A 20,885-nucleotide genomic window follows, 5' to 3' on the forward strand; every position below is an offset into this window, starting at 1 on the left:
GGGGGTAGGGAGAGGGTAGGGGCACAAAGAAAACCAGATAGAAGGTGACTGAAGACAATTTGACTTTGGGTGAGGTATGCAGCATAATCAAAAGTCAAAATAATCTGGAGATGTTTTCTCGGAACATATGTACCTGATTTATCAATGGTCTCTGCATTAAAATTAATAAAAATAAGATAAAAATAGAAAAATAAAAAATAAAAGAAATTATAAAGGAAAAGTGATTAATGTAATGATGTAAAAATTTAAAACTTGTATCTCTTAAACAGTATAATCCAGACAACAAACTGAGGATACAATGTGACAAACTGGCAAAAGGGTAATAATAAAAAAAAAAAAAACTAAGAGAACTCTACGAGAATTGTTTGATTCCGTCAGAAAGAGCAGTATAAGAATAATGGGAATAGCAGAAGAAGAAGAAAAGGAGAAGGAAATGGAGAGCCTATTCAAACAAATTATTGATGAGAACTTCCCAAGCCTATGGAAAAAGTTAGAGCCTCAAATCCAAGGAGCAAACAGAATGGTGAGTTACAGCAAGTCAAACAGACCTACTCCAAGGCACATTGTAATAAACTGTCACAGATCAAAGACAAAGAAAGAATTCTCAAGACAGCTAGAGAAAAGAAGACTGTAACAAATAAAAGAAAACCCATTAGGTTATCAACTGATTTCTGAGTAGAAACTCAATAAGCCAGAAGAGAGTGGACCCAACCATTCAAAGTACTGAAAGAGAGGAATTACCAGCCAAGAAATATTATGTTCATCAAAGTTACCCTTCAAATAGAAAGAAAAATAAAAACGTTTGTAGACACACAGAAGCTGAGGGAATTTATCACCAGAAAAACCCCACTGCAGGAAATACCCAAGGGAGTGATTTGACCAGACACAAAGAATAAAACAAATCAAAACTACAAGTAAAAGCTTCAACAAGGTCACAATAAAAACAAGGATAGACTGTGACAACAGTAACATAAAAGAGTAGAGGATAAAGTTCTACAGTAGCAAAGGAGGATGGAGTGCACAGGCACTCATCAGACAAAGAAAATCACCTGCTACATAGTAAAATATTTTGCTTTCTTTTTTTTTCTTTTTCACTTTTCTGAAGCTGGAAACTGGGAGAGACAGTCAGACAGACTCCCGCATGCGCCCGACCGGGATCCACCCGGCACGCCCACCAGGGGCGACGCTCTGCCCACCAGGGGGCGATGCTCTGCCCATCCTGGGCGTTGCCATGTTGCGACCAGAGCCACTCTAGCGCCTGAGGCAGAGGCCACAGAGCCATCCCCAGCGCCCGGGCCATCTCTGCTCCAATGGAGCCTTGGCTGCGAGAGGGGAAGAGAGAGACAGAGAGGAAAGCGCAGCGGAGGGGTGGAGAAGCAAATGGGCGCTTCTCCTGTGTGCCCTGGCCGGGAATCGAACCCGGGTCCTCCGCACGCTAGGCCGACGCTCTACCACTGAGCCAACCGGCCAGGGCAATATTTTGCTTTCTAAAAGGAATGTTTTTGCCACAAGGAAAAGAGCTGATTGAAGCATGTTTCCCTAAAGTGAAAGGCCTTGGGGAGGAGTCCTAGTTAATTTCTCTCATTAGCCACCAGGTTACATTTGGGAGAGAGTGACATGGAAATTATTACTGCTTCCTAGTAACTTCAAGGTTCTCTGAATTATTGAAGCTTGTTTCATTCATTCATTAATACATACTTATTATTTTCTTTTAATACATGCTTATTGATTAGTTATATCCCAGGCACTGAGATCACAGAGATAAAATAGACGGGTTCAGTGCCAATAAACAAGCAAACAAATAAGTAATAAAATAATTAGAGATGGTGATAAATACCTTGAGAGAAATTAGCAGCAGAATGGGACAAAATAACTCCATTTGGGAAGGGGAGCAACATTAGGACAGCAAAGAAATACCTCTTTGAGGAAGGGATGTCTGAGCTGAGTCTTGGGGAAAGTCCAGGAAAGAACATTCCAGGCAGAGGGAACAGCCTGCCCCAAGGTGAGAGAGACTGTGGCCCCAGTGGAACTAAAGTGATCTGAAGGGATGTCTGAGCTGAGTCTTGAGGAAAGTCCAGGAAAGAACATTCCAGGCAGAGGGAACAGCCTGCCCCAAGGTGAGAGAGACTGTGGCCCCAGTGGAACTAAAGTGATCTGAATTCAAAAGAGCAGTCTGGGCATGCAGCCAGAGAGGCGGGCAGGGATCAGATGATGCCATTTCTCATGGGTGTACTGAAGGAGCCAACTCCAGGGAGTACAGGTGTGGAGAGGTCATTTTGTTTGGATCTCCAATTCTAAATATATTTTATCAAATCCCCCTTACCCCCTTAAATGACAGTTCAGGCAGAATTTACAGATTTTTTTTTAACAGGGACAGAGAGAGAGTTAGAGAGAGGGATAGATGGGACAGACAGACAGAAATGGAGAGAGGTAAGAAGCATCAATCATCAGTTTTTTGTTGTGACAGCTTAGTTGTTCATTGATTGCTTTCTCATATGTGCCTTGACTGTGGGCCTTCAGCAGACCAAGTAACCCCTTGCTCGAGCCAGCAACCTTGGGTCCACACTGGTGAGCTTTTTGCTCAAGCCAGATGAGCCCGTGCTCAAACTGGCAACCTCAGGGTCTCAAACCTGGGTCCTCAGCATCCAGTTCAATGCTCTATCCACTGCACCACCTCCTGGCTAGGCCAGAATTTATAGATTTACAGCCAACTTTAGGTATCAGTAAAATTAAATATAATCTAAAACTTAACTCTCAAATGCAGTTTAATTCTGTGTCTCCCCTGGCTGAGACTGACTGACACCTGTGAGCTTTTTCACTTCTCCACCACCTCCCCCCCCTCCTCCTCCTTCTCTGTGTCTCTCCTGCTCTTCTGGCATTGTGGAATCTTAGAGAAAATAGGAGGAAAGGGAGCAAATGTCTCCGACTTCAGTGGTACTGCTACTGGTCCCCCTTGGCTGTTGAAGCTCTCTGGTTTAGAGATATTTAAGGAGTCCCTCTCTTGTATGGGGAGCATGTGTGGGTTCTTCAGAAAGTCTGGAAGAGAGCAGCCAGTTCCTTGATGTGACCTCATTCAATGCAGCTTCACTTGGTGATGCAATCTGCAACCTCTAGCTGAGGCCTGGTTCCCTTTCATGTGCCTATCTAGTCCACAGAAGGATCATTTCTTTACTATTGAATAGTGAAGATGTGACTTCCCTAATACTCAGCCTTCTTCACTCTATTCCTCTTCTTTCCACATCTGTTTTCAAATAGGCATATGAGGAGATTAATAAGCAAACTTCCAGCTTATATACTTCAGATGAAAGTCACATCTTTTTCAGATACTCCCACTCTCTGTGAGTGGATTTCGTGAAGTGCCCATCCTCCTCACTTGGCTTGAAGCAAAATAATCCCCTGTCTTCCCTCAAGAGAAGAAGCAAAATCTACAGCACTCTTCCACAGGCTGATAATCCAGTAATCACCTTTTAGCCTAGATTAGGGTAGATGGATAAGGGACAGTTAAAGCTGTCCCACAGGTGTGGGAATGAATCAATGTTGCCTTTTCATTTCAAGTCCTTTGGGGATAAATTTGATGCCATTTTTTTACAGTGTAGGACTACTTAGCAGCTCTTTCACTTTGAATACAATCTTTTGTATTGCACACAATACAAACTTCTGCTTTAGATACAATGTATATGATGTGTCTATTATTAATAAATGCTTGGTGACTATTTGGAAAGCATAAGTGTGTTCATTTATTCATCAGAACATATTTATTCAGCCTGACCAGGCAGTGGCACAGTGGATAGAGTGTCAGATTGGCAAGCAGAGGACCCAGGTTTGAAACGTTGAGGTTGTGAGTTTGAACGAGGGCTCATCCAGTTTGACCCCAAGGTCACTGGCTTGAGCAAAGGGTCACTTGTTCTGCTGTAGCCCCCTGGTCAAGGCATAGATGAGAACTCAATCAATGAACAACTAAGGAAACTAAAGAGCCGCTACAAAGAATTGATGCTTCTTATCTCTCTTTCTTGCTATCTGTCCCTATCTGTCCCTTTCTCTGTCTCTGTCAAAAAACAAAAACAAAAAAACAAACAAAAAAAAACCATATTTATTCATTAGTGTCATTTTACTTCATTGGAATTTGACCACATTCTTACTCCTTCTTCTAATTAATCTTTTAATTACTTGGGTCCACCACTAGTAATCAGTTGTGATCTGATATACTCTCTAACAAGATATTATTGCATTTTTGCTAGGTCCCCACCTACTCTAAAAAAATCATCCTAGTAAAATATGTGCTTTCATCTCTCTCTATCCTGGTTCTGCTATAAGCAGTCTCTTCTAATAAATGCAGACATCTGGGAAGGGGCATGGTGGGTTCTTTTTTTTTTTTTCCTAACTGAGTTCCAGTTTTTTGTGTATAATAAAGGGAAAAATCAGGCAAGCTGGATGCCTTAGTTTTATACTGTATAAGGAAAGAAATGAGTACAGTTGAAAAAGCCCTCATTAATTAACCACAGCTGATGCATACAAGGTTATAATAATAAAAATTAAATGATAAAAGGACATTTTTTGGATCCTAAAAGTAAAGACAGAGAGACATCAGGAAGTCATAGAACCACATTAAAACTTTATCACTGACAATTAGTGATGACAGATGTTTAAATAAAATAATAAACCCATAACTTGGCACATTGCTCTATAGCTAGCTAATGTGCTTCCATGTATTGTGTACTCAGTATCTGAAGCAAACCAGCTCTGAGGAATTTGAGGCTTCAGTGAATTCTAGAGAACTCAGAAATAGTCTGCATGGTATCACAGGATATTAGTGTCCAGCTTACACAGCTGCCTGTCTAAACACAGATTTAAGTAGTGAAGCACAGTAGCTTAAGTTAAACAGGCCAAGAGGGTGTCCTTGAACTTCCTCCAGCATGCAGGTCCAGCAGCTTCAATGAGCAATGTGTCCCTTATTCTCAGGGGCTCAGCCCTTTACTTCATTAAAAGTATATGATGATTAAAGTTCTTTGAAAACACTGGGCTGTACTCACATAAGCTGAAATCACACTGTGTCATGTAAGATAATAAAATAGCTCTTCTTACCAGGAAAGGAAAGAAATAGAGAAAACTTTTGAAATAATTTAAGGCATATTACCATGCACAGAATAATTTCTATAAAAAAATAAAACACCTAAAATAAACAAAAAAGAATAACTATATAAGACTGGTTTTTACTGATTTGCTCTACTGCTTCTTATTTCTAAGCCCAAAGCTCTATATGAAGAGAGAGAGTGAGAGCCTTGGTCAGGTAACTCAGTTGGTTAAAAGCATTGCCCTGATACACTGAAGTTTCAGGTTCAATACTGGGTCAGGGTATATACAAAAAAAACCAATGAATGTATAATTGTATAGAACAACAAATCGATGTTTCACTCTTCCTCTTTCTCTCTCTTTCCTTTCCTCTTTCTCTAAATCAATAAAACAAATTTAAGAAATTAAAAACAGAAAGAAAGAGAAAGAAAGAGACAGAATAAGAATAGAAGGCAAAGGACAATCTCTTCAATAGATAGTCAAATGCAAAAGAATGAAACTAGACTATTCTCTTAATGCCACAAACAAAAATTACCTGTAAGTGGATTAACACCTGAATATGAAATCTGCAACCATAAGACTCCTAGAAGAAAACACAGGCAGTAATATTCTTTTTTTTTTTAATCTTTTTTTTTTTTTTCTGAAGCTGGAAATGGGGAGAGACAGTCAGACAGACTCCTGCATGCACCCGACCGGGATCCACCCGGCACGCCCACCAGGGGCGACGCTCTGCCCACCAGGGGGCGATGCTCTGCCCTTCTGGGGCGTCGCTCTGCCGAGACCAGAGCCTGGTCTAGCGCCTGGGGCAGCGGCCAAGGAGCCATCCCCAGTGCCCGGGCCATCTTTGCTCCAATGGAACCTTGGCTGCGGGAGGGGAAGAGAGAGACAGAGAGGAAGGAGGGGGTGGGGGTGGAGAAGCAAATGGGCACCTCTCCTATGTGCCCTGGCCGGGAATCGAACCCAGGTCCCCCGCACACCAGGCCGACGCTCTACCGCTGAGCCAACTGGCCAGGGCCAGGCAGTAATATTCTTGACATCAGCCTTGGCGAAGAGTTTTTGGATTTGACTACTAAAGCAAAGGCAACAAAAGCAAAAAATAAAAAAGTGGGACTACATCAAACTAAAAAGAAAATCAACACAGCAAAGGAAATCAACAAAATGAAAATGCAAACCAATGGTTGGGAGAAACTATTTACAAATCATATATCTGTTAAAGGATCAATATGCAAAATATATATAAACAACTCATACCATTCAATAGCAAAAAACAAAAATAATTTGATTAAAAAATGGGCATAGGATCTAAATAGACATTTTTCCAAAGAAGACATACAGATAGCCAACAGGTACATGAAAGATGTTCAATATTACTAATCATCAGAGAAATATAAATCAAAACCACAATGAGATATGACCTCGCACCTGTTAGAATAGCTGTCATCAGAAAGACAACATAGAAGTGCTGGTGAGGATGTGGAGAAAAGGGAACCCTTGTGCACTTTTGGTGGGAATCTAAATTAGGGAAGCCACTATGGAAAAGAGTTATGGAGATTTCTCAAAAAATTAAGAATAGAACCAGCATATAACTGACTCAGCAATTCTACTTTGGGGTATTTACCTAAAAGAAAATGAAAATACTTAGTTGAAAAGATAGATGCACCCCTATGTTCATTCCAGCATTGTTTTCAACAATCAAGATATGGAAACAATCTAAATGTCCATCTAGGGAGGAATGGATAAAGAAAATGTGGTAACACACACACACACACACACACACACACATACACACTCAGGGATACCATTCAGAGAAGAATTAAATATTGCCACCTGCAACAACATGCTTGGACCTTGAAGGCATTATACTGAATGACATAAGTTTGACAGAGAAAGACAAATACTGTATGATCTCACTTATATATAAAACCTAAAACAAAGACCAAGCTTATAGACACAGAGAACAGATTGGTGGTTGCCAGAGGGGTGTGTGTGTGTGTGTGTGTGTGTGTGTGTGAGAGAGAGAGAGAGAGAGAGAGAGAGAAAGTGTGGGGCAGAGAGATAGGTGAAGGGGATCAAAAGGTATAAACTTTCAGTTATAAAAGAATTAAGTCATGGGAATATAAGGTATAGCATAGCAACTATAGCCAACAATACTGTATTGTATATTTGAAAATTGCTAAGAGAGTAGATCTTAAACGTCTTCATTCATTAGAGAAAAAAATTATAACTATGTATGGTGATGAATGTTTTTTAAAAGGTATTTATTCAGTGTCATGATCAGACTACTATATTTAGCAATTAACACATGGGTGCAAAAAAAAATCTTGTATTATAACCCTCTGTTGGAATGCTTTACCCTTGCTATAGAACAGAAACTAAATATACATTAGTCACAAATACAGTCCTCAAGTGTTTTGCCCATTCCCATCTTCTAGGCCCTATCCCCACTGTGCTTGGCTGAGTTCACAGATTTGTTGTAACCTGTGGCTCTTCTGTCACTTCTCTAGCTCTCCTCTCCTGCTAAGCTTTGTTTCCTGGCAGGAATCACAACTTCTGCCAACATCGTAGCTCCTGCTGCTGCTGGAATCACCATAACTACCTCACCTTGGTTTTGTGGTTTGTCAAAGTATTGGCTTCCACCACCACAGGTACCCGAGTTCCTGCCTCCAAAATTTCCTTCTTTCATGGGTTCAAACTGTTGTAATTGTCCAAATCGTTGTAGCTTCCACCACCTCCAAAATTGCTTCCATCATTACCAAATTCATTGTAGCCACTCCCACTGCACTGTATCCACCACTACTGTGGCTGCCACCCAAGCCACCTCGACCACTGAAATTTCCTTTGTGACCAAACTTATCATTCCAGGTAAAACCACCTCTATGACCACCTGTGAAGTTTCCAAAACCATTTTGACTTCTTTGGCTGGATGAAGTATTAGCCATCTCTTGCTTAGATAGGGCTTTCCTTACTTCATAGTTCTGGCCATTCACAGTATGGCATTTCTGAATGACAGTCCTGTCTACAGAGCTATGATCATCAAAGATTACAAAAGAAAAGTCTCTCTTTTTTTGACATTGCTTTGGTCAGTCATGACTGCAATCACTTCAGTTTTCCTATATTGCTCAAAATAAGCTCTTAGTAATCTTCCTCAGTATGTTCTTTAACACCACTGACAAAAGTGTTTGTCATAGTTGAGGGAGTACCAGGTCTGTGAGAGTATTCTCTTGAGACATTGTTCTTGGTTCCACAACTCTTCCATCCACCCCGTGTGGCCTTGCACTCATGGCTGTGTCCAGCTCCACCACAGTGGCACACATGACAAACCCAAAGCTTTTGGATCTCTGATCGCAGTCTGTGAGCATTCCCTATTGCTCAGAATGGCTCCTCAGATGCTCATTGGTTGTTTCAAAGCTCAGACCTCTGACAGAGAGGTTCTGCAGCTGTTTGGGCTTTTTGGGAGGCTCTAACTTGGATGTGGACAGCTGTGGGAGGGGAAAGTTGAATAATGCTTACTCAGCAGCATCCACTGGCCTGATAAATATTAACTGGACTTATTATGGTGATCATTGCTCCACAAGTATCAAATCGTTATGTTTTCCACCTGAATTAATATATGCAATATGTCAACTGTTCCTCAAAAAATACTAGTTGGAATAAAAGGGTAAAGACAAAATTACATGTTAGCCAAATTGTTTTAAAGCTTCTTGAGTAGTTAAATTAGGGAAATGGGAAAGATCTTGTCTATATCATAGAATAAACTATATGCATAAAACACTGTAGCTACTTGGTCAGGAATAAGATGATCCTACTCCTGTAGGAGAAGTGATCAAAACTCCACTATTAGAGTATGGGAAACCTGGATTGACTTCTCTGGTACCTCAACTATAGTAGAATGAGACAAAGGGCTCCACTTCACAGGGAAAAGAATACAACATTGGGCTAAAGAACAGGGAATAATGTGGAACTTCCACTTACTCTACAATCCAACTGCCTTTGAATCAATTGAAAGCCATAATGGCTTGCTCAAGCAAAATCTTAGAGTGCTTACTAACAATCTAGATGTGAAAGCCTGGACTAATGCAACCTGGAAGGTGTAAGATCTGGAACCAATGCATACAGACAGAATGAAAAAACTATTGAATCAATATTTCTCTCTCTCTCTCTCTCTCACACACACACACACACACACACACACACACACACACACACACTGGGGAAATTATAGCACCTTCAACTAATAAACCTATTGGGCGACTAAAGGAAAAGGCATACTCCACCAAATTCTAAAAAATAAGGGAAATTATTTCTTTGCCATTGTCTTTTCTTGGTCTGTCATTTTCTGACCCCAATATTTTCCTTTCCTGTTGGCCTCAGTCTTCATCCTTTAGGGTGACAGCTTAAAACTTGCTGCTTTTAGGTAACACCTTTGCTGAGCGCCTGCAGCTGGCTATGAACCTATTGTAGCTCAGCTCCAAATCTATTCTCCTTTATTCTTTTATAAAATGCTTGGGCTGGGACTCTGCAAATGAGACTTTCCAGACTTTTTTGCCAGCTGGCTCATATCAGATTCTGTCACTAGGAAGCAGTAGAGGGAGAGGGAAAAGCAGGAGTGAAGAGGGGCCTACTACATTGGCGGTCTGCTGTTCCTGTCTGGGCTGCCAGCACAGGGCCACTCATCTCAGCAGCAATGACTAGTGCTAGACACCAATAACTGTCAACATTTATATTATATATAAATATATCAACCTCAGAAATACTAGCAGCAGCCAGATCTGACTGCTCCTCAAAGGTCTGAGACCCAATCTATGGGGGACCCTCATCCAAAACTCTAGGTTGTGTTGACTTCTGGTTTTCTCTCACCTCAGAGGTACACCTGCTCCTGCAGTTGCTTTATCTGGATGATTTCCACGTTCTGCCTGTCAGTGTTCCAATATCTATGTGTTCAGTTCTCAGTGTGGAATCCATGATGCAGAAATCCTTAGTGTGATTTCTTTTTCTTAACTGGACCAACTGATACAGCAATTTACACATGAATGAGGTCAGGAAACAGATTCTCAGATTTTTCTCAGGACTGATTTGGTTATGCCATTGGTCTTGAACGTTGTGTTAAGCTCCCTGTAAGTTAAAAATGGGATACTGATCATTTATGGCATACTGTGGCATCACAATTTACTAACTTATCAGTATAGTAAGCAAAATGAGGTGCCTATTTAAGTATGTTTTCTGGGAAAACAAGGGATTCTTACATTTGCCCTTTATGGTAATAGCAATGACTACAAAACCATGAGTGAGACTTAATTTATGCCTATTGGAGAACTTACAAGGAGGAATAAACAAACTTAGGATTTTTTAACTTTCAGTTCAAGAAAAGGATACTTTCTATAGCACTCCTGAGATAATCTTTCATTTCTTATAGCTGTAGGATAGACATTGCTTAAATCAGATGCAAAATGTAACTGTGTAGGTTGGAGAGTTACAATATAAATTGATTGCACAAACTCACAGCTTCCTTTGTGAAAGACAAGCCATAAATTGGGAAAGAGTGGGTCCCAGTCCTGGCCAGGTAGCTCAAGGGATAGAGTGCTGTCCCAGAGTGCCAAAGGTCATGGGTTTGATCTTTGGTCAGGGCACATCAAGAAGCAATCAATAAGTGCACAACTAAGTGAAACAACTAAGTGGAACAACAAGTTTATGCCTTTCTCTCCCTCTCTCTGATCACTGGGAAAAAAAGTGGGTTGCAGATCTTTGAAATGAGGATATGTAGGTAGACATGAATGAAAATGAGACTCTTGAACTCCCAAGTCTCTTTGAGTCTCTTCTGAGACTCACCTTCTGAAACCCCTGTGATGACTCCTCCAAAGCAAATGCCTTGAAGACAATGCTCACGTTCATTATTACATCTACTCCTATGACTAGAGTGGAATGATCCAGGAGAGACAGTGCAATCTTTGACTGGGTAGGAAATCACTTATACTCTAAGATAATTACAATACTTAGCTAATTTATTTTTAAAAAACATTGGATAATATCTGAGAATAGATGCTAAGAGCAACAGACCCAGGAAAATGAAATATAATTTGAATGGGCCTAATTTATTATTAAAGTACATTTATCAGATATTATGCACTTATTGTGAGATCAAGATGCCCTATATTTCCTGGAATGCAGAGAAAGAAAACCCCAGGTCTCAGAGACATATCGGAGAGGCCGTGTAATGTGCAGCTGATACACCTGCCCGTACTTCCATTAACCGCCCAGGGGTGCCCAGAGAACACTCCTTTCACCAGAGACTTGAGAGGCACATTTAATTAAGGAGCACTGCCATCCCTGAAAAGCTCAGTACTCCACTGAGGTGGCTCTTTGTTTTCCATAGAAATAATGGAATTCCAGGGACAGAAACTAGGTGACAGCATTTAATTACCATAAAGAAGAGAAGTGTTACCCCAGGAAACCTAATTGAACTGAAAACCCTTCTTACTTAGCTCTCTCCCTTAGAAATTTTCATTCATTTACATGGTTTGTAATTAAAATATAATATTCCTACATTTATATCTCCAGTTATGACCTCTTCCCTAAAAGTTAGAACCATGTGACTGAATGCCTGTTCATTCCATTCCAGACTCCTAAACTCAGTACATCCAAAACTTGACTCAGTGTCTTTCTCTTTCACATCTACTGTTATACTTGTAAAATTTACTTCAATTATTGGCATCAACACTGATACAGGCACCAAAATCTGGAAACAAGGAAATCACTTCTATCCTTTACAATCTAGTCACTAGTTCCTACCAAGTCACTAGTTCCTACCAAGTCACAGTGCAGCCTCGCAATCAGGGCATTTATTCCTCCTCGGCCCCTTCAGATATCCCATCTGATGAACACTGGAGAGAATTGTATAAAATAGGTCCCTGTTTTGTATAAAACCATTCAGGGATTCATCATCTCTGATATTTGTTACTGTTCTCAACAAATATTTCCACATATTCCTTCTGAGCATGTAGTAGGATTGCACTTCTGGCTCCCAATGGTTGGCATGGGAGTCCACATGGCTGTTTCTGGCCAATAAGCTTTGTCACTTCTAACTAAAGCTTTTAAGGCTGATACAAGACCTTCTAGGCCCTCTTACTGTCTTGAGTGTAATTTGTAATATTTGAAATGGTGGTTCTTTATCCTTAGATCCCTGAATGATGACTATAATTGCAGATTTGTTATCTACTTAGAGTGTGAGCAAGAAATAGACCTTTGTTGTTTTCAAGACACTGAGATATTTGGTTGGTTTGTTATTACAGCACAACCTATCTTATCCTGACTGAAGTGAAACTTGGTTTCCAGAAGTAGGGGTCTGCTGAAGAACAAAACTAAGGAATGGAGTTAGTTTGGGGGCCTGTGGTGCATTGGAAGCAGTGGAAGGAGGATGACCAATGCTGCACAGAGACGGGACAATTGCTAACTGACAGGCACAGATAATGGATCTAACACACTGGCAGCACTAGAGGCGAGGATCAGAAATCCAAATGTTTGTACCTCACATTAGCTGCTGTTGGCTACATTTGACAAAACACTATAATAGAGAGGTCAACATTAAAAACTGACTGGTTTATAACTGAGGCTAAAACAATTAGGGAGAAGCAAACTCTCAGGAGACCTGCCAGGCTGCAGGAGCAACTGTTTCTCCTTTCCATGGTTAAACTATAAAACTGAAGAGGCTTTGGGTGGTGAAGATGATCACAATTCAACCCTGCAATCAAAACAAAGATAGGCTGCTAAACTCATGAACTCAAGGTTTGCCCAGTAAATTCTTCCAGCTGGAAAGAACAACTCAAGGGAGAGAGGTGAAAGGTGTGTCTTCCCCTCCAAAGACAGACAAGTGTCAAAGTACTGACAATTCTGTTGAGAGAGAGCGAGCCGTGTTTCAAAAAGAATTGTGGGTGTGGCTATTGGTACACTAAGATAACTAAAATAAAAAGATAAGAAACTGACTAACTATTTGAGATAGTTGTTGTGCAACCACAATCCTGGAAAGGAGTGTGCTCTCCAGGGATGACTTCAGGTGCAGTCAGGAGAATAACAGAAAGGGAAGAACTCTGAGAGTGCTGCATAGGGCCACAGAGAGAGGGACTGTGAAGAACGTTGCAAGAATCAAAATAATGACTGAATCAAGAGCATACTTCCTCTCCCCCATCCTATCTTCAGGGCAGAGGACTCTTATTATGTCTCCTCAACAGATTTCATAAACTCTGTAAACCAATGACTATAACTTTAATTCTTCTCCTTCCTACCATCTGGGTATATTTAGTGTGATCATTTTGTTCCTATTCTATCTAGCATTGATATTGGGTTTGGGGAGTGTGGCAGATAACTTGTCCTCTTAATTCAAAGTCTTTTAGACCAAGATGGGTAACATCCTAATCTAAGATGAACTACCAGAAACTATCTCCTGATGAAGACACTACCACGTGACCCTAGACTCAGCTGACAGTGACTAAATGGGGCCTTTGGCTTGTCTCCCTTAGGGAAGAGCTAAATATATCTATTTTGCACACTGGATGGAGAAGGACAAATTAGAAATTTGATGCCTAGAAAAGCAAACTATGGAAGTCATTAGTGTTTCTCCCTTTTGCACATGTAGTTGCTGTGAGTAGAAATGGCCAATATCATCTCTGAGCCAGAGCATTTAGTTGCTAATGTGAAACCTTTCAGAGTTCTTCTTTCCATCTGACAAACTAACTTCCAACACTCACAGTTTTTCAATAGCCTGGGTCCCTTAGGGATGACAATACAGAGTTAACCGGCTGACTTGTAACAGACATGTGGTGAAAGAAAATAAACTTTTATTGTTTTAAGCCAGTGAGTAATGGAAGTTGTCTGTAACTGTAGCAAAACATCGCCTTTCCTGACTCGTGGTCACCTTCTCCAAGCCCCAGTTTCTGGGCATTCACACAAGCTCCTTTGGGACCCGCCCCTATCTGGTCTCTGTCCTCGTCTTCTCTCTCCCTTTTATACTATATGCTCTATGACAAAACTTCCTGTGCATACTCTGCCTACTCACAGATTGTTGTCCCTGTTTATACTATTCTCCGTGTTATAGCTCCCTTTTCTCTTCTTCACTTGGCTAGAACTCAGCTCAGCATCACGTTCTCTAGAAATCATTGCTTGCTTTAGTTTGGAGTTTAGCTTGGAGTTCTTAAGAATACTTCTATTGTAGTTCTCATCATATTGTATTGAAATGATCTGTTTACATGTTTTATTCCTGATCAGACTGGTCAGCATGACTAGAGAAGGATCTATGTATCTTTGTGCCCAGTACCTAATGCAGTACCTGGTGCACAAAAAAAGTAAAATAAACATATTACTTTTTTAGCTTAACCAAATTATGAATACAAATTAGCTCAGTTTTTGGACTTTGAAATTTAAACTGTAGACAGAAGCATCTGTATCCTATGCTCTCTTTATTCTGTTAGAGTAAAGGACAATGATTTATTTCTCTTTAGCTGTTTGACGAGTCGGTGCTTCACTCCACAATGATTTTGTCATGTAATAAACTTGTTTGCTTGAACTCTCTTCCTCTTCCTCCTGGGATCTGTCTTGCTCATGTCAAGATGAGGAAAGGAGTTTTTAGCACTGCAACCAGGAACAGAGAAAGAAAGAAGACAGATACTCTCGAAAAGGTAATACACAGGAGACATGCTTGAAGAAAGTTAACCTCTATGTGCTGATAAGCCTGATTTTCTTTTACATAAAACTTTAAGGATAAATATCAGTAAGGGCTTATCTTGTCAATCTTTCTATACCCCTGTTCCTCATTAGAACTAGATTAAATTTAATGTCTGGTGATTCCTAAAGAGCCTGAACTATCAAAGGGAATAAAGGGAAGGAAAGAGGGTAACCAAGGAATGAAATGTACGAGGGGACATAGAAAAAGGAAAGGAACTGCAAAGGGTCAGGCTCCTTGAATGGAAAGAGAAAGGTGGACTGTGGGTGCCATGGACATCAAAACAATAAAAGGCCCCAGGCTTGCTGGAGAAAATGGTAAGATGAGTCGAATAGGAGCCACTTCCAAATTTTTACCTTCTTCTGGTCAGAATGAGTTGGAACAAATCTAAAATAAAGCAATGTTTGTACATTCTTTTGATTCCCAAAGTGTGTTTGATGGTCTCTCAGAAGAGCATTCAATCCCAGATTGTAAGCCACTTCCTTCCCAGGATTACAGCACCGGGACTGCATTACTGAGCAGTGACTTCAATATCAGGGAACAGTCATGGACAACACAGACAAGTTTTTGTCCTCACGGATCTATAAACTAGCATCTACCCATTAACTGATGTTGGAGAAGACAGTTACTCATAGATTCTGAGATTTCTACAGCACAGTTCTTCAGGACCCCTGAAGCTCCAAACTGCTGCCTTTTACAAACCTACTTGGCGTGAGAGACTTCCACAGCAGGTGCAGTTCCCACAGGGTCCTCTCCAACTCCTTACTCCTTATTATCAAAGAAATCTCAGCAGACCTGTGAACTCCTAGATGAGAGCCAGGATGGAACACATGGACTTGATACAAAATGAAAAATGGTAATATCCTCTAGTGTGTAAGATTCAGCTAGATTTTGAGTCACATAAGTTTGGGTTCAAATTCTAGCTTTTCTAGTACAGGCTGTTGGGTCTTAAAAAAATGTTTTCACATCTCCAAGACTCAAATTCTGTATCAGGAAATGGGATAAAAAGTTTCTATGTTACAAGGTTATCATAAGGATTAAATAATAAACTGCATTAAAGTACATTAATAAACTGGCTCACAATACATATGTAATAATATTAGTCAGAAATAGTCAGAACAAGATTAGTACCATTCTTCTTATTATTATTTATATAAATATTAAGTGCCAGATTGTGCTAGACAGTAGGAAGAAAACATAGCAGTCAATTTTCAATCTAGCTGTCATTTCCAGGGGCTACTTCCCTCCACACCTCACCAAGCTCAGGTCTTCCTATTACCTGCTTCCGTCAAGCAGGGACGTTTGTCCTTTGTGTTCACTGAGACATCTCCAGCTCTTAACACACATAGTAGGTCAACAACAGTTAATAATGGTTAAATAATGTCATAGCATCCACTACTTTTTAACTGAGTACAACACAAGTTCAATTAGTTCTTTATACAAGTATTTATTTTGTTTCTTTTTCCACTAGACTGTGAACTTATCAGCTAAAGTAGCATAGTGACTGGCACTTGACAGGTACCAATTAAATGTTTGTTGTATAAATGAATGAATGAATAAAAAATAAATGAAGGAGGAAGCATAGGTGCTGTGGAAACACATGGTCAACAGCTTTTCAGAGAAAAGAATGTCCCAGGGAACCAGAGGAGAGTGTTCTGCCTCGAGAATTTCTGTGAGAAGAAAGTATTATAAAAGTGATCTCCTGCCACACACACCCTGAACCAGACATTTAGATATTTTATCCTCCACAAAATACATCATGTTTGTGAATAACTCATCATTCTTTGGGGAAGTAAAATATGTGCTTCCTCTATGTCTCCATATGTTAAAAATTCAACTCTTCAGCCAGTCCAATCACTTACCACTTCTATCAGAAAATATTTCCTACTACTCCTCTGATCAAATGAATTGCTTCTGAGTCTGTATTCCATCATATTTGCTACTATATCCACTAATTGATAGGCTTACTGTGTTTAACTGCAAGTGTCTGTCTCCCCCTTCAATCTGGATGCCCTAGAGGCAGAACTCATTTAGCTTTGTACTCCCCCAAATACTGTCAGAAAAATATATTTAAAATGTTTTTATCACTTTTTTAAAGAGACAGAGAAGGAGAGAAAGAAAGACAAGAAAGGAGGAAGATGAGAAGTGATCAATTTGTAGTTGCAGCACTTTAGTAAGTAGTTCATTGATTGCTTTCTTCTACATGCCTTACTGGGGTGGATGGGGGGCTCTAGCCCAGCCAGTGACCCCTTGCTCAAGCCAGTGATCTTGAACTTCAATCCAGTGACCTCAGGGTTTTGAACCTGGGACCTCGGCATCCCACGTCAACCTTTTGTCCATTGCTCCACCAACAGTCGGCTTGTTTATCAAATTGAATTGAAACAAAATTCAAGAATTTCCAGAGCAAAAGTTATAAATTAAAGTATCTTTTATTTAATCTTCACACCAAGCTTACTTCCAAAGTTCTCTTTATCTTTCTGAGTTGCTTCTTTCCTCAACTGCAATCATAACTCCTACCACCTACTTTACTGATATTTCAAGGATCAATAAAATAATATTATCCAGCAATTTTAAGATTAGAGCATAAGAGATACCCCTTTTTGTTTGTAAAAATTGTACTATATTTCTTTTTATACTGTTGGCTTCAATAGGAGACTGGTTTCTATAGTATATGCTTTTTTCAGTCTGTCCATCTGCCTTCCTCCTGCCCTCCCATTGCCAATGCTTCTCCCTAAAATAGAGGGTTTTTTTCTGTATCTGTAAGCACACCAAAGTGAAAATCTATATAATTGTTAAATAACATACTAAAGTCTTCAATGAATATAGAAAAGATGAAGCATCCTGAATAAAATTAATTTTAGGAAGCTATAAAATATACTCTGTTGCTAGATTTTCTGATGTTTTGAGTACATTTTTAAAATCACCCTTTGACTTTAAAACAATAGTATTAGCAATAAAGTGCTTGCAACTGACCTGACTGAAAGTAAAGTTACCAAGGAACCAAGTAGGGGATGCAATATTCTAGGCAGAAAGAATCACACCTGTGAGGATTCTGATTCAGAGAAAACTTGGTGTCCTCAAGAAACCTTAGGGAAGGCAAGTGGATGGAACTGCATAACAGGATCTGAGTGAAGCAGGACAGATGCTGTGAGGTAAGCAGGCCTTCATTCAGTGTTTTGTGGGCCTGGTTAAAGGTTTTATTTTTGTTCCAAGTTATCAGGGAAATCTTTGAGTTTATATTTCTAAAATATCACCATAGCTGTTATGTGGAGAATGAATTGCTAGGGAATTTGACCTAGGAATAAAATAAATAAAAGTAGATTCATTCTTTCATCCAAAAAATATTTATAAAGCAACCAAAATCCATCTCTTTACAGAACATTCTCAAGGATAAATAATATTTGGTCCTTAACAAAAGAAGACAGAAATCACATCTAGTATATTTTGCAGCCACAGTTGTATGGAATGAGAAATCAATATCAGGAGGAAAACTGAAAAATTCACCAACATGTGAAAATTAAGCAACACTCTCCTGAACAATCAATGGACCAAGGAAGAAATCAAAAAGGAAATCAGAAACTATCTTGTGACAAATGAAAACATAAACACAATATACCAAAAGTTATGAGGTACAGCAAAAACAGTTCTAAGGGGGAAGTTTATAATAATAAATGACTACATTAAGAACAAAAAAAGAACTCAAAAAGTAACCTAACTTTACACTTCAAGATATAAGAAAAAGAAAAAAACTAAACCCAAAGTTAGCAGAAGAAAGAAAATAATAAAGATATGAAATAATAAATAAATGAAATAAAGATGAAAAAAACAGGAAAAATCAAAGAAACCAAATGTTAGTTTTTTGAAAATATAAATAAAATCTATAAATCTTGAGCTAGATTTACCAGGAAAAAAAGAGAGGCCTGAAAGAAACAAAATTATAAATGGAAGAGAATGTGTTACAACTGACACCACAAAAATATGAAGAGTAATAAGAAGCTATCATGAACAATAGTACACTAACATATGGGTAGAATTCCTAGAAATATACAATTTTCCAAGACTAAATCATGAAAAAAGTAGAAAGTCTGAACAAACCAATAGCAAGTAAAGATACCGAAGCACTAATCGAAGGCCTTCCAACAAAGAAAACCCCCAGGCCAGATGGTTTTACTGGTGATTTGCCAAACATTTAAAGAAAAAGTAATGTCAATCCTTCTCAAACTCTTCAAATACCTGAAGAGGAGGGAACACTCCCAAACTCATTTTATGAAGCCAGAATTATTCTAATATCAAAGCCAGATAAGGACATTACAAGAAAAGAAAACTCTAGGCCAATATCCCTGATAAATATAGATAAAAAATTCTCAATTATATTCAAGCAAGCAAAATTCAACAGTACATTAAAAGGCTCATACATGATGATCAAGAGAGATTCATCTCTCAGATACAAGGATGATTCAATATACACAAATTGATAAATGTGATACATCACATTAAAAGATTAAAGAATAAAAAGCATATAGTTCTCTAAAATTTAATACCTTTTCACCATAAAAACTCTCAATATATTTGGTATAAAAGTTACATACCTCAGTGAAGGCCATATATAACAGATACACAAGTAACATTATACTCAATGGTAAAAAGTTGAAAGCTTTTCCTCTAAGATCAGGAAATAAGACAAGGTGCTCATTCTTACCACCCTTACTCAACACAGCACTGGAAGTCCTAGCCAAAGGAGCTGAATAAGAAAAAGGAAAGGTATCTAAATCAGAAAAGAAGTACAATTGTCTCTGTTTGCAGATGACACAATCTTACATATACAAAACTGGAAAGACCACCAAAAAACTGTTAGCACTAATAAACAAATTCAGTAAAATAGCAAGATATAAAATAAGCATATAAAAATCACTTGCATTTTTATACACTATCAACAAAATATATGAAAGATAAATAAAACAGTCCCATTTACAACAGCATCAGAAATAATAAAATAGTTACAAATAAATTTAACCAAGGACGTGAAAGATCTATACACTGAAAACTGGAAGACATTGATGAAATAAATTAAAGAAGACACAAATAAATGGAAAGATACCCTATATTAATGAAATGGAAGAATTCATATTGTTAAAATATCAATACTACCCAAAGCTATCTATGGATTCAATGCAATCCCTATAAAAATTCCATCGGCACTTATTACAAAAATAAAAAAAGGAAATTTTAAAATTTGTATGGAACTACAAAAAATGCTAAAGAAATGCTGAGGCCGTGGCACAAATGGCCGAACCAGGCTGTGGCATAAAGATCCAAGCCAAGGAAAAATTGTGCCTGTGGCAACCCAGTCAATACAAGCTAAGACTTGCGCCAAACCCAGACAAAGAAAGACAAGTGGGGCAGCCATTTTTCCTGATCTCCTGGTCGGCAGGCACAGATAGTAGGCTAGAGATTCCTCCGAGTGCATTGGCAGTGCGTGCCCATGTTATCCCACAGAGGGGCAGAGTCAGGGACCTTTGTGTGGGCCGAAAGCGGAATCTCCGGGCCACCCCAGCACCCTGAGGGAGCTGCGCACGGGGAGGGAGCGAGACTCAATTCCAACGCTGCAACTTTTCCATGCGGGAGGGGGTTTCACTCAGAGGGTGAGACTTCCGGCCTGATATCCTGGTCTGCCCGTGCAGATAGTGAGCGAGAGTTTCCTCCGAGTTCCTTGGCAGTGCGCGCCCGTGTTATCCCACAGAGGGGCAGAGTCAGGGGACTTTGTGTGGGCCAAAAAATGAAATCTCCGGGCTGCCCCAGTGCCCTGAGGGAGCCGCGCACAAGGAAAAAGTGAGAGCTAATTCCAATGCTGGAACTTTTCTATGCGGGCAGGGGTTTCACTCAGGGTGTGAGACTTCCGGCCTGATATCCTGGTCTGCACACAGATAGTGAACGAGAGTTTTTTCCAAGTGCCCCAGGAGTGGGTGCCTACCCGTGTTACCGGACAGAGTGGCAGAGCCACAGGTCTTTGAGTGGGTGGAAGCCCACCTGATTATACTAGCAGCTCTGACTGACTGAGCATCACCCAGAGCCCTGTGCTGAGTGGGAATAGAGTGGGGAGTGGCCA

At 39.7% G+C, this 20,885-nt stretch overlaps 1 pseudogene; it reads right to left on the minus strand.

Annotated features, from left to right (window-relative positions):
- Positions 1 to 7,562: 7,562 nt before the first annotated feature.
- LOC136335565 (heterogeneous nuclear ribonucleoprotein A1-like) lies at positions 7,563 to 10,959 on the minus strand (annotated as a pseudogene).
- Between the last annotated feature and the right edge of the window lie 9,926 nt (positions 10,960 to 20,885).

This window comes from Saccopteryx bilineata, chromosome 4 (assembly GCF_036850765.1).
Source record: "Saccopteryx bilineata isolate mSacBil1 chromosome 4, mSacBil1_pri_phased_curated, whole genome shotgun sequence".
Lineage (NCBI taxonomy): Eukaryota > Metazoa > Chordata > Mammalia > Chiroptera > Emballonuridae > Saccopteryx > Saccopteryx bilineata.